General features: G+C 29.8%; 1 long non-coding RNA gene across 1 annotated transcript; it reads left to right on the forward strand.

The window, feature by feature from the left end:
• Positions 1–3,801: 3,801 nt before the first annotated feature.
• LOC142645187 (uncharacterized) lies at positions 3,802–5,384 on the forward strand. The gene is made up of 3 exons (XR_012846346.1): positions 3,802–3,913; positions 3,977–5,014; positions 5,084–5,384. It is a non-coding gene; the product is annotated as an uncharacterized LOC142645187 (long non-coding RNA).
• Positions 5,385–10,960: the final 5,576 nt, after the last annotated feature.

The raw sequence follows: 10,960 nt of genomic DNA on the forward strand, positions 1-10,960 counted from the left end.
AACGGAATAGATTGAAAAAAATTGATTCTGATGAACGGAGAGAGAGAGAGAATAGAGATTGTGCATACTGTTTGATTTATAATATCTTTTTTCCCTCTCTCTCTCTCTCCCTCCCTAATGGTTGAAAGGAGAGGGGGAAAGAGAGTTTTTGGTGGGTGCGAGCATAACTGTGTTTGACCAAATGTCCACTTCTTTTTATTGGATAAAAAAAAATTAGATGACGATGACAATGAAGAAGAAGAAGCCCAACATTGGAAATTTGAACAGAATGGCCATTGACCGACGACGGTCCGAATATAAGTCGAACCGACATTTCAAGCAAACAGCTGCTATATTTATTTGTTGATTTCACTTTATTGGAAGAAATACATTCTGTATGAGAGAACAGAAACATAGTGCGAGAAAAAAAATGGAATGAATAATGAATTTCAATTCAATTCAATTCAATTTGATTCAAAAATTTGATTTTCCTGGTTATTCATCGAATTCAACCCTCAAACATACATACATCTTTGCTTCTTTTTGCTATTCGTTTCGATTCGTTTGGAGAGGTTATATGTTTTAATCCGAATAAAATCGTTAAACAACAAAAAATCGTTGAAAAGATTGTGGACAAATTTTTTCGTTTATCGTCGTCGTCGTCGTTCGTTGATTGTATTCAGCAATGCATTTGGTGGACAAGCAACAAAGAATTCTTGACAGATGGTCAGCACTGTGTTTAGATGATGTAGCCAAAACACTTAAATAGACATTTAAAAAAGAGAGAGAGACTTTTGTTGTTTTGCAGTGTTTTTTCTGCTGTTGTTCCACTTCTTCTGGTCATTGAATTTTTTTCTTTTGGTTGAAGAAAATTGACCAAATATTTGATCCTTTTTTTGATAGCAAAAAAAAAATATTCTTTTTCTGAGTTTTCAAGCAACAACAACAATAATAATTTTCGGTCCATTGAACTTTTCATTGTTGACCTTTTTTTTTCTACACATAAGGCAAAAAGGTGATAGAAAGAAGAGAGAATTTTTGGAAAATGATTCTTGAATTCAAAATAACTTTGACGTCGTCGTTTGTTTGTCATATAAATGTTTTTTTTTGTTTATTATCAAGCAAGGAAGCATCTAAATAAATGATGATGATTACGTTGATTATAATGATGATTAGCGTCATAAATGTTGATTTTTTTTTGTTTCATTGGAAAACTCAAAACAAACAACGGATGTAATTGATTCGATTCTATATGCACCTAAAATGTTTGGCAGATGACAATAACCTTTTTTTGTCTGTTTTTGTTTTTGTTTGGTTTCAAAATTGTTGCTCGAAATTAATTTTTTAAAGTTTTTTTTTATAAAAAAAACAATCCTTTTTTCCATTGAAACAAAAAATTTAATCCGATTTCACAGAGTATCCTTGAAAAAAAATCGACCAAAAAACGAATTTTGTTTACGAAGTTTGTTTTGTTTTTTCAAAATGTTTTCAAATCAAAATTTGATCGATATGATCGTTCGATTCTCAAAAATTACCACAACAACAACAACAACATTTCCTATCGCTCTATATTCATCAATCAATCAATCAATTTTTCTCACTTGTTTGATTCAATTAGGCTGCAAAAATTGATTGTCTTATGATTGAATTGATTCTTTTTCAATTATCGATTATCAATAATTTAATGGAATAGCAGTTGTAATTGACATCTTTTTAATCATCATCTTTAAATCACAGAGCGAGATAGAAAGAAATTGAAAACAGCAATGAAAAATTTAATCCATTTTTTTTAGGTGCAATATTTTTTTTATATAAGATTTTGTTTCTTCAATTCCATTGATTATAATGGCAGTAAGAAAAAAATAAGAAAAATCATCATCATAATCGGTAAATATCGGGATGGATGATCATGGGAATCGATTTTTTATGTGTGTGTGTATGGATCTTGTGTATACGAAATATAATCAAATAAACAACCAAGCAAAAATGTAGAAAGAGAGAGAGAGAGAGAGAGAGAGAGAGAGAGAGAGAGAGAGAGAGAGAGAGAGAGAGAGAGAGAGAGAGAGAGAGAGAGAGAGAGAGAGAGAGAGAGAGAGAGAGAGAAAATACCAAATATCAATTTGATGATGATAAAAACAGATATCTCTCTCTCTCTGTCATATCAGCAAAGAATAATGCCACACATCTACCCCAATATGGAATGATAATGATGATGATCAGATATCAACAACAACAACAAAAAACTTTCATTTTTTCTTTTTTCCTATTCAAAATTGCCTCTAATCAACCAAAATCAAACAAATAATCAAAGTGAATGAAGAACATCAACAACAACAACAACAAAAAAACTACTAACACTTGCTGCTGCTGTTATTGAATAGACAAAAAAAAATCTATAGCCAAAAAAATAAAAAAGATAAGTGTGCTTTCAGCATACAAAATATTATCAGGAAATTATATTTGCTGGCAAAAAAAATGAAAATAAAAATCCAGCTAAAATAATCAAAAACATTTTTTATCAATTTAAGGAATTGATGATGGTGATGATGATGATCAAAGGACATTTGTAAAAAAAAAATTTTATTACAACCAGAAATTTTCTGGTAGAGATTCTATTTCATTATGTGTATGTGGCGATAATTTTACACTTATCCTCCCTCACATTTTTTTTCCAATCATTTAATTATCGTTCATGGTTTATTCCATTGATGATTGGCCCGTCTGCCTGCCATTTGCCCAATTCCACAATGAGTGAAACAACAACTCCCCCTCCCCCCACCGACTATTTTCGATTCTGAAATGATTTTTTGCTTTGGAAATGAAATTGACGAGAAACATTCATCATTCAAGAGAAAGAAAATGTCATTTTAGAAGAAATTCATGGTGAAACAAAAATAACTTGCTGAACACAAAAAACACACACCAGATTCATTCATTCCATAGAGCAAACACTTGATGATATTGATCTCAACCAACGAAAAAAAAAAACTATTTGATTTGCGATATCAACAAGTGTTACTGCTGCTGCTGCTATTAATGTTTGCCGATAATGCATTTATTGTTTGCTTGGTTGGATAGTGGATAGAAAATGTTGGTGCATTTTTGGCAAATCTGTTGATGAAAGAATTGAGACCTTGATGTGATGGATGGCGATGATAATGGCGATGGTGACGATAATAATATTTGATGATGATAAAAATGATGATCCAGATCATCATTCTTTAAAAATGATAAATCTTATCTGGTATTCTAATTGAATTGTTGTTGTTGTTCATTTCACTTAATTTTTAATTACTATTTTTTTTTACAATAAAAATCATGTGTTTTTTACCATTTTTTCTTTAAAAAGTCAAAGATCAAGTGACATTGAAATTTAATAGAAAAAGAAAGAATTTTTTCCCCTGTCATTTTTCCAATAGGGAAAAATATGGATTTTTTGTTGTTGAACATCCTTCATCGAGAAATATTCTTAAATTTTTTTTCCACACAAAAACAAAGATGATATGTATCACAAAGATGGCAGAAAAAGAAAGAGAGAAATTTAAAAGGAAAAGGAAAATTTCCTGGTAACAATGACAATGATTTTTTCTCTAAATGTTTTTTTTTTTCTGTAGTTTCTTCATGTTTAATCTGAATTTTATTTCTTTTTTTGTCTTTTTTTCTCTGAAATTTTTAAAGATAAAAACTTTCTCTAGACACACACACACAGATATTCAGTTAGAAAGAAAAAAAATTCAACAAAAAATTCAAAAAGAAAGTAAGTGACGACAAACAAAAATTGAACAATCGATATGATCCAATCGATTGTGATTGTTTTTTTTCGTTTCGATGGTATCGATTGTTTCTCCACTCACTTCTATAAAACGTTCGAATTTGTCATCGATTTTTAAACAACAAAAAAACAACAGCAACAAAAAACAGGTAAATTCAACAGGTAATATTCAAATAATGTCCCGTTCTTTTTTTTCTTTCTAACTTCGTCATCATTTTTATATAGATTTTGTTACAGAAAAAAAAATGATACAATGTTATTAATGATAATGTCATACGTGTATGATGTACTTTATTCGTTTTTGGAAGATCAAATATGAACGGTTAATCTAAAATAGTTATCGATGACGTAAGAAAAAAACACAGTATCTAGCCATCGAAATGCGAAATTTTTGAATTTCCAGAAAAAAAATTTTCAATTTTTTTTCCCTTCAGATTCAATCCAACAAAGCAAAACAAAACTGTGAAACACATTTTTACAACAAGTCAAGAAATCTCGATTATCCAGATCCAACAAGATTAATTTGATAAATAACCAAACTATCTCTGGTAGCGGACAACTTGTTTTTCACACACACCGCATTTGAATCATACGATGAAGAAGAAAAAAATTGATTTTTTTGTAGCACTTATTTTTATAAAATCTCATTATAATTAGCCCATCATCATATGATGATGGTGTTAAATAATGATTATTATTATCATCGAAAGGAAATCAAAAAAAAAAATTAATAGGAAAAAAAGAGAGAAAAACTGAAATTAAATCAGAGTGATCAACAACGAAAACTAATCTGGAACTCGAATTTTTCATTTTTCGTTTCTTTATTAAATTTTGTGAAACGCACCAAACAAACAAACACTGAATTATTGACTGTGTGAATCCAGGATAACTTTCTATTTTTCTTTGCTTGCTGGCTTGCTTTTTTCCTCTTCGTTCATCTTAATGCTAAATCAATTTATTCATCAATCGAATCATATGATCATAGGTAAAATGAAAGTAAAACAAAAATGAATGAATGAATGCGAGAGAAAACAAAAAATCTGGATCACACGATAATCTGGATCATTATTCAAAGAAAGAAAGAAAATGACGTTAATTAGATACATTATTATGATTATCAAATTGCTAACAACAATCTTTAACGTTGTCAATTAACGAGAAGAAAATTTTCTTTCATTTTTCCATATAATAGATTCTTTGGTGACTATTTCGACTTGCTATACAGATGAATGAATGAAAGTAGAAAAAAAAACGTCAAAATAGGTGTTGTTATCAATCATCGATCCAAAAATCCCAAATCTAATCAATAGATTTTTTTTTCTCTTTCTCCAGTTATGCTCATTTGGATCATTTAATTACACCATCTCAAATATTGGGTGAACAAAACCAATTTTCACATAAACTTTTCAAGCAAACGAACAACGAACCAACCAAGCAGGCAACTTTTGATTTTCAAATATTACCTGTATGTATAATATACAAAACGACGATTCATAAATTTGTTTGTTTGTGTTTGTGTGACTTTGTGAATGTGTCACACAAACAGGTAAGTATGTATGCGATCAATGAACTCATTCGCTAATGTTTCACTCTCACTATGTATATGGTTGAATGGATTTTTGGATTTTTTCGTTTCGTTGGATCGATTAGCTGTTTGAATATATCTGGCTTACTTTCATTTTTCATTTTTTGTTCTTGGATCTTGAATAATAATGAATGATTCCTAGGTAACAACAACGAAAATCAAATAAGTAAAGTAAGGTAGCATCCATTTTATGAATAATTTTTCTTCTTTCTGCCTGGCCTTTTGATATCAGAAAAAAAGCATATATTTGGAAAATCCAGCCGCATCATATGAATTTTTATGTTTCTCTGTGTTTCAAAGAGTAACAAACAGTAATAAAAAGAAAAACACACGAAATTATTATTCAACAATATTTGATATTGATGATGCCTCTGGTGTGTGTGTGTGTAACAGTGATTTTAACGAATTATAAAAAAAACGCAGCCAAAATATATGTAACTGTTTTTGATAACGTAAAAAAAACTTGTTCCATCATCATCATCATCATCATCATCATGATCGATTCCAGCTATATCCCCAATCGACTCTTTTTTTCTCTCTTTTTTTTCTTGATTTTTTCTTTACTTGGCTGTCATTTTTCTTCTTTCTTCTTCTTCTTCTTCTTTATTCGTTCGTTCATTCGTGAATTTATGTCAGTATAACCTTTTTTTTCGTTTCTTGACTAAATGTGTGTTCAGGTCACGTTGGTTCGAAATGAACGTAAACATTTCTTTTTCGTTCTTTTTTTTTAAAGTTTTGCGAACTACAACAGCAACGATAACGAATAAATAAATGTAATGGAATGACTCGGGCAATAAGAAGCCAGGCTTTTTACTCTCTCTCCATCAATATCTTGTTCTGTTTTCTTGCAAAGAAGAAAAAAGCAAAATTCACTGTATTATGAATAATTTTTTTTTGTTTTGAAAAGTTACCTTTATAACGGTTTTAACTAGTTTTTGTTATTTCAAGGAAATTCAAACAGAAAAAAACAAAATTCTTAGTCAAAAAAATTTATTTTCCTGTAAAAACAAAATGATTTATTTGAATACAAAATTTGGAGGGGGAAAAAAATCATTCTGGGTTAATATTCTGGGTTAATGGCCATTTATTGCCCACACACAGAAAAATGAAACGTAAAATAGTTCGATTTTTTGCCAAAAAACCATAACATTTTTGGGTTTTAACGTCATCCACAAAATGTTATGGTTTTTTTCCTCAATATTTTATGGAAAACTGAAATCGTGAAATATTAGGATTTTTTTCCAGAATATTTCATGATTTTTTGCCAATCTTATACTCAGCCCAAACATTTCATGGATTTTTTGTTTTGCCCAAACATTTCATGGATTTTTCTGCTAGCCTCAATATTTCATGGATTTTTCTGCTAGCCTCAATATTTCATGGATTTTTTCACCAGCCTCAATATTTCATGAAAAATTTCTGGACTTAGAAAAAATTTTAAAATCTTAATTTTCATTTTTTGGATTTATCAAAATTTCATAATAAAATATGTACGATTTGAAAAAATATGTTAACTGAATGACACTCGGCCAAATATATCGCGTTTGCAATGAATTTGCGAAGTTGGATCTACAAAAAAATGATAGATTTGAAACCACGTTTCAATGAGAATGGAATCCTATCTCCCGGACAGAATAATCATACAGACAAAATGGATGTTTCCTAACCAAATTTTTTTCAATGGGGCTAAAGAAGAAGGTATTGGATTGGATCTTCCTTCATTTGTCTACGATGAGTTCCACTCGAATTGACTAATATCTAATTTGGTTTAAAAATATGAAGGGGACAGATGTGGCAATTTGTTCATGAAGCCAAAACTAGTGGCTGTTGTCATTCGGTGGCTTCGTAAACAACTTATAACCTAAAATTGCTTTTGAATATCTGATTGGATTCATGATCGATTCATGAAAAGATTTGGTAAATCGATGTTTGTTCGATTTAGCCATAACAATTGAACTTGAAATTTGAAACAATTCGTTAACATTCGAAACATTGTTAATAATTCAATTAAACAAATGAAATAATTCGAATCCAGCATTTTTGTTTTTAAACGAAGTTTTTGTTTTTCGTTTGCCATTTGACTATTTTTCGAATCAGAAATATTATTTTGTGTAACAGCTTAAAGCATCGAAAAAACAATAGAAAGCGTTGTGGCTGGATAAGGAAATCTCCAACGGTCGAGCGAGAAATCGGAAGCGATACGGAACTCAAGCAAGCATCAGTAGTGAACTGAGGGCAACCAAGGAAGATTCATCCATTCATGATAAATTATTAGAAATCACATAGCCATGATTTGAGCGATAATCTGGAAAATAAAGCAAACAAATCGGAGAATTTTAATCTATCCTTGGCCAATAATCTTAATTATTTTATTCACTGATTAACTTGTTTACTTTTTGTTTATGAATTTAAAAAATGATCTTTATGCCACCTTAGTCGGCTAAATTTATCTTTCTTTTCTCTTTTATTTCGCATTTTTTTGTAAATAAAAATATTTTTAACCAGAATATTTCATGATTTTTTGCCCAAAAATATTCAGTCTTTTTCCAGAATATTTCATGGATTTTTCCAAGAAATATTAGGTCTTTTTCCAGAACATTTCATGGATTTTTCCAAGAAATATTAGGTCTTTTCCAGAATATTTCATGATTTTTTGGCCACAAATATTTGAGTTTTTTGCCTCAATATTTCATGGATTTTGCCCAGAAATACAAAAAAAGAAAAAAAACGTAACATTTTGTGGATGACGTTAAAACCCAAAAATGTTATGGATTTTGCCGTATATTTTACGACTTTATTTTTCTGTGTGCATTATTTGTTCAAATGAAGAATCGGGAATGACGGATTTTTATGACGGATATTATCGGGGGGAGGAAGGGTTATTGGAAATTTTGTTTTTGTTTTCGTTATGGTCAAATTTCAACAAAAAAAAACATTTTTTTCAATTAGTTTTTCATCGTTTGTTTCAAATTCAATCATTAAAGAATTAATTATACAATCCTGTTATGTTTTTTTTTGTTTGTTTTCATTTTTCCATTATTCATTCATTCATTTTTGTCTATTCAAAAAGTTGCCTTGGCATTTTTTCTTCCAAAAAAAATTGCTGCCAACAACAAATGTAATGGACATAACCATTCCCAAGTATTATTCGTGGCCTGCACTTAATGCACAAACACACATAAGCATTTCAAACAGTGAAAATAAAACATCCCTAGCATCGTGAACATACATAAAGACACACTGGCACACAAACAGCAACAGCATTCCATAGTTGGAGGCTTGAATTTATTCCGACAACTTCCAAAAACACACACACACACACACACACACATGATATGTAATGTAAAAAAATGGCGCCATTCATTTTATTTCATTCCATTTGGATAGAGGAAAAAAATCCTGAACTGAACTGAATTGAACTGAAGAAACTGGCTCCACACACACATATATGGTTTGAAAGTTTCTTCTTTTTCAGTTTTTTTTCCTTTAGTTTCTTTTTTTTTCTCCAACTTGATTCAAGTGTTTTTTTTTGCTTTTTCAATGTGTGCAACGAATCCATCGCCACCACCACCATCATCATCATCATCATGATCAACCATCTCACTGTATAACAGAAAATAATATTCAAGTGGATTCCCAAAATGAGGTCAACATTCATTCTATATGAAGAAGAAGAAGAAGAAGAAAAAAGAAAAAGAAAAAAATTATAGATTTTTTCCACTATAAATATACAGTGTGTGTTTGACAACAACAACAACAAAAAGTTTACAGTTATTTTACCTATTTTTTTTTGGAATTTCACACATAATACGATGGATATTACACACAAAGCATGTAATTCAGTATTTATTTAAACACCCTGTATTTTATTTTTTTTCAAAAATTCAATAAAGTTTGAAATTTTAAAATCTGGAATTTTCCTTTTTTTTCGATTATTATTGCTGTTTGTTTGTTTGTTTGTTTCTTCTGATTATCCCCAAACAATATCATCACAATAATGATCATCATCATCATCAATCTTGGAATCATTTAACTTGGCAAAAAAAAAAAAAATGAAATCAAATTACCTGGAATTTTAATCAATCATCATCATCATCATCGTCGAATTGAGGTCAAACGGATATTATCACATCGTTTTTTTTTCAATCTCCCCCTTTTTTTTGTATCGTCTCTTTCCCCCTCCTCTCCTCTCCTTCTTCTCCTTCTTCTTCTTCTTTTCCATCCAACAACAGCCAATTAAATTGCACCGAACGAAGGAATCATCATTAGCTTCGAGCATCAATTTTATAATGATAAACAATCATTAGTTATTCATTTATTCAATCAGTGGAGAAAGAAACTTAAAAAAAAATAACGGTTACAGTAAATTTAACAACAACAACAACATTATATAACCGTTATATATTTTTGGAAACCTGAATCAAAAAAGAAAAAAAAATACCTGGTTCCCATTTTTTCACCAGGTTAAAATTAAAACAAAACTACTACTACTACTACTACTACTACTGCCATGATTGATTTCTTTCTCGTTCCCATCATCATCATTTAGTGTTTATTATTCCAAGTTTTCCGCTTTCGATCATCATCGAATCAACAGACGAATGAGGGTTATAAAAGAGTAATATGTTGATGGGAATTTCTACTAAAGTTGTTTGTACAAGAATATATTATGTATAAAAAACCTGAACACCCTGTATGCACATACATAGATTATTATTATATAATCAAAAGCAACAGGTAAAAAAATTTGAACATTTAACCTAATTTCTTTCAGGTTCATCTTGATCATCGGTGTAGACATTCTATTTTTATGCATTTAACCCTGTTGTCGTTGCTGCTGCTTCAGCTAACTGAATGTTCTTGTTCTTTTTTTTTACCAATTTTGATTCCGAAATATTCAGAAATGAAAGAAAATTTATTTGAAGAAAAAAAAGCAAAAACAAAAATTCTCCGCAACAGGAAAATTGAATTTTTGTTGAAAAAAAATTGAGAAATTTTCCCAGAAATTTCTCAACAATTTTATCGATAGAATCGTAAAATATTTCTTTGTTTACGCAATTTTTAATTTCATTTGAAACAAACTAAACAAACGAATAAATGAATTTTCAAGTTTCTCAACAAAAGTTCTCTTGAAAATTTGATAAAAAAGATTCTCTTATATTCGAAAATATCCTATGAAATTATTGTGTGTGTGTGTGTGTATGTGTGTCGATCATCATCATCATCATTTTAAAAAACTTTTCACCAAAACTTATTGTCGTTGACCTCAATTCTTACCACTTTTATTCGCTGTTTTTCCTCCATTTGCACTTTTGATTTGCTTATTTTTTCCTTTGGATTCCTCCCTTGCCAACCACCACTACCTGAATACATTCCTCAAACAGGTAAAAGGAAAAAAAATTAATTTTAACGACAGAAAATAATTTTTCTCGAATTTCTCTCCACTATATTTTGTTGGGTAACAATTTTGTTTTTCTTTGAATAAAATATTCTTATGACATTACGAAACCAAAAAGTAAGAAGAAAAAGTTCAATAAATAAATCGATCGATTGGAAAAAAAACTGAATCTTTTCGATCAACATCCTCTCCGCCCACAACTCGAAACAATGGATTTTTAAAAGGA

Source organism: Dermatophagoides pteronyssinus, unplaced genomic scaffold, assembly GCF_027571235.1.
Source record: "Dermatophagoides pteronyssinus isolate colony J.1.1.1.1 unplaced genomic scaffold, Derpt_VIB-CSIC_2022.12 sq0008, whole genome shotgun sequence".
Classification (NCBI taxonomy): Eukaryota; Metazoa; Arthropoda; class Arachnida; order Sarcoptiformes; family Pyroglyphidae; genus Dermatophagoides; species Dermatophagoides pteronyssinus.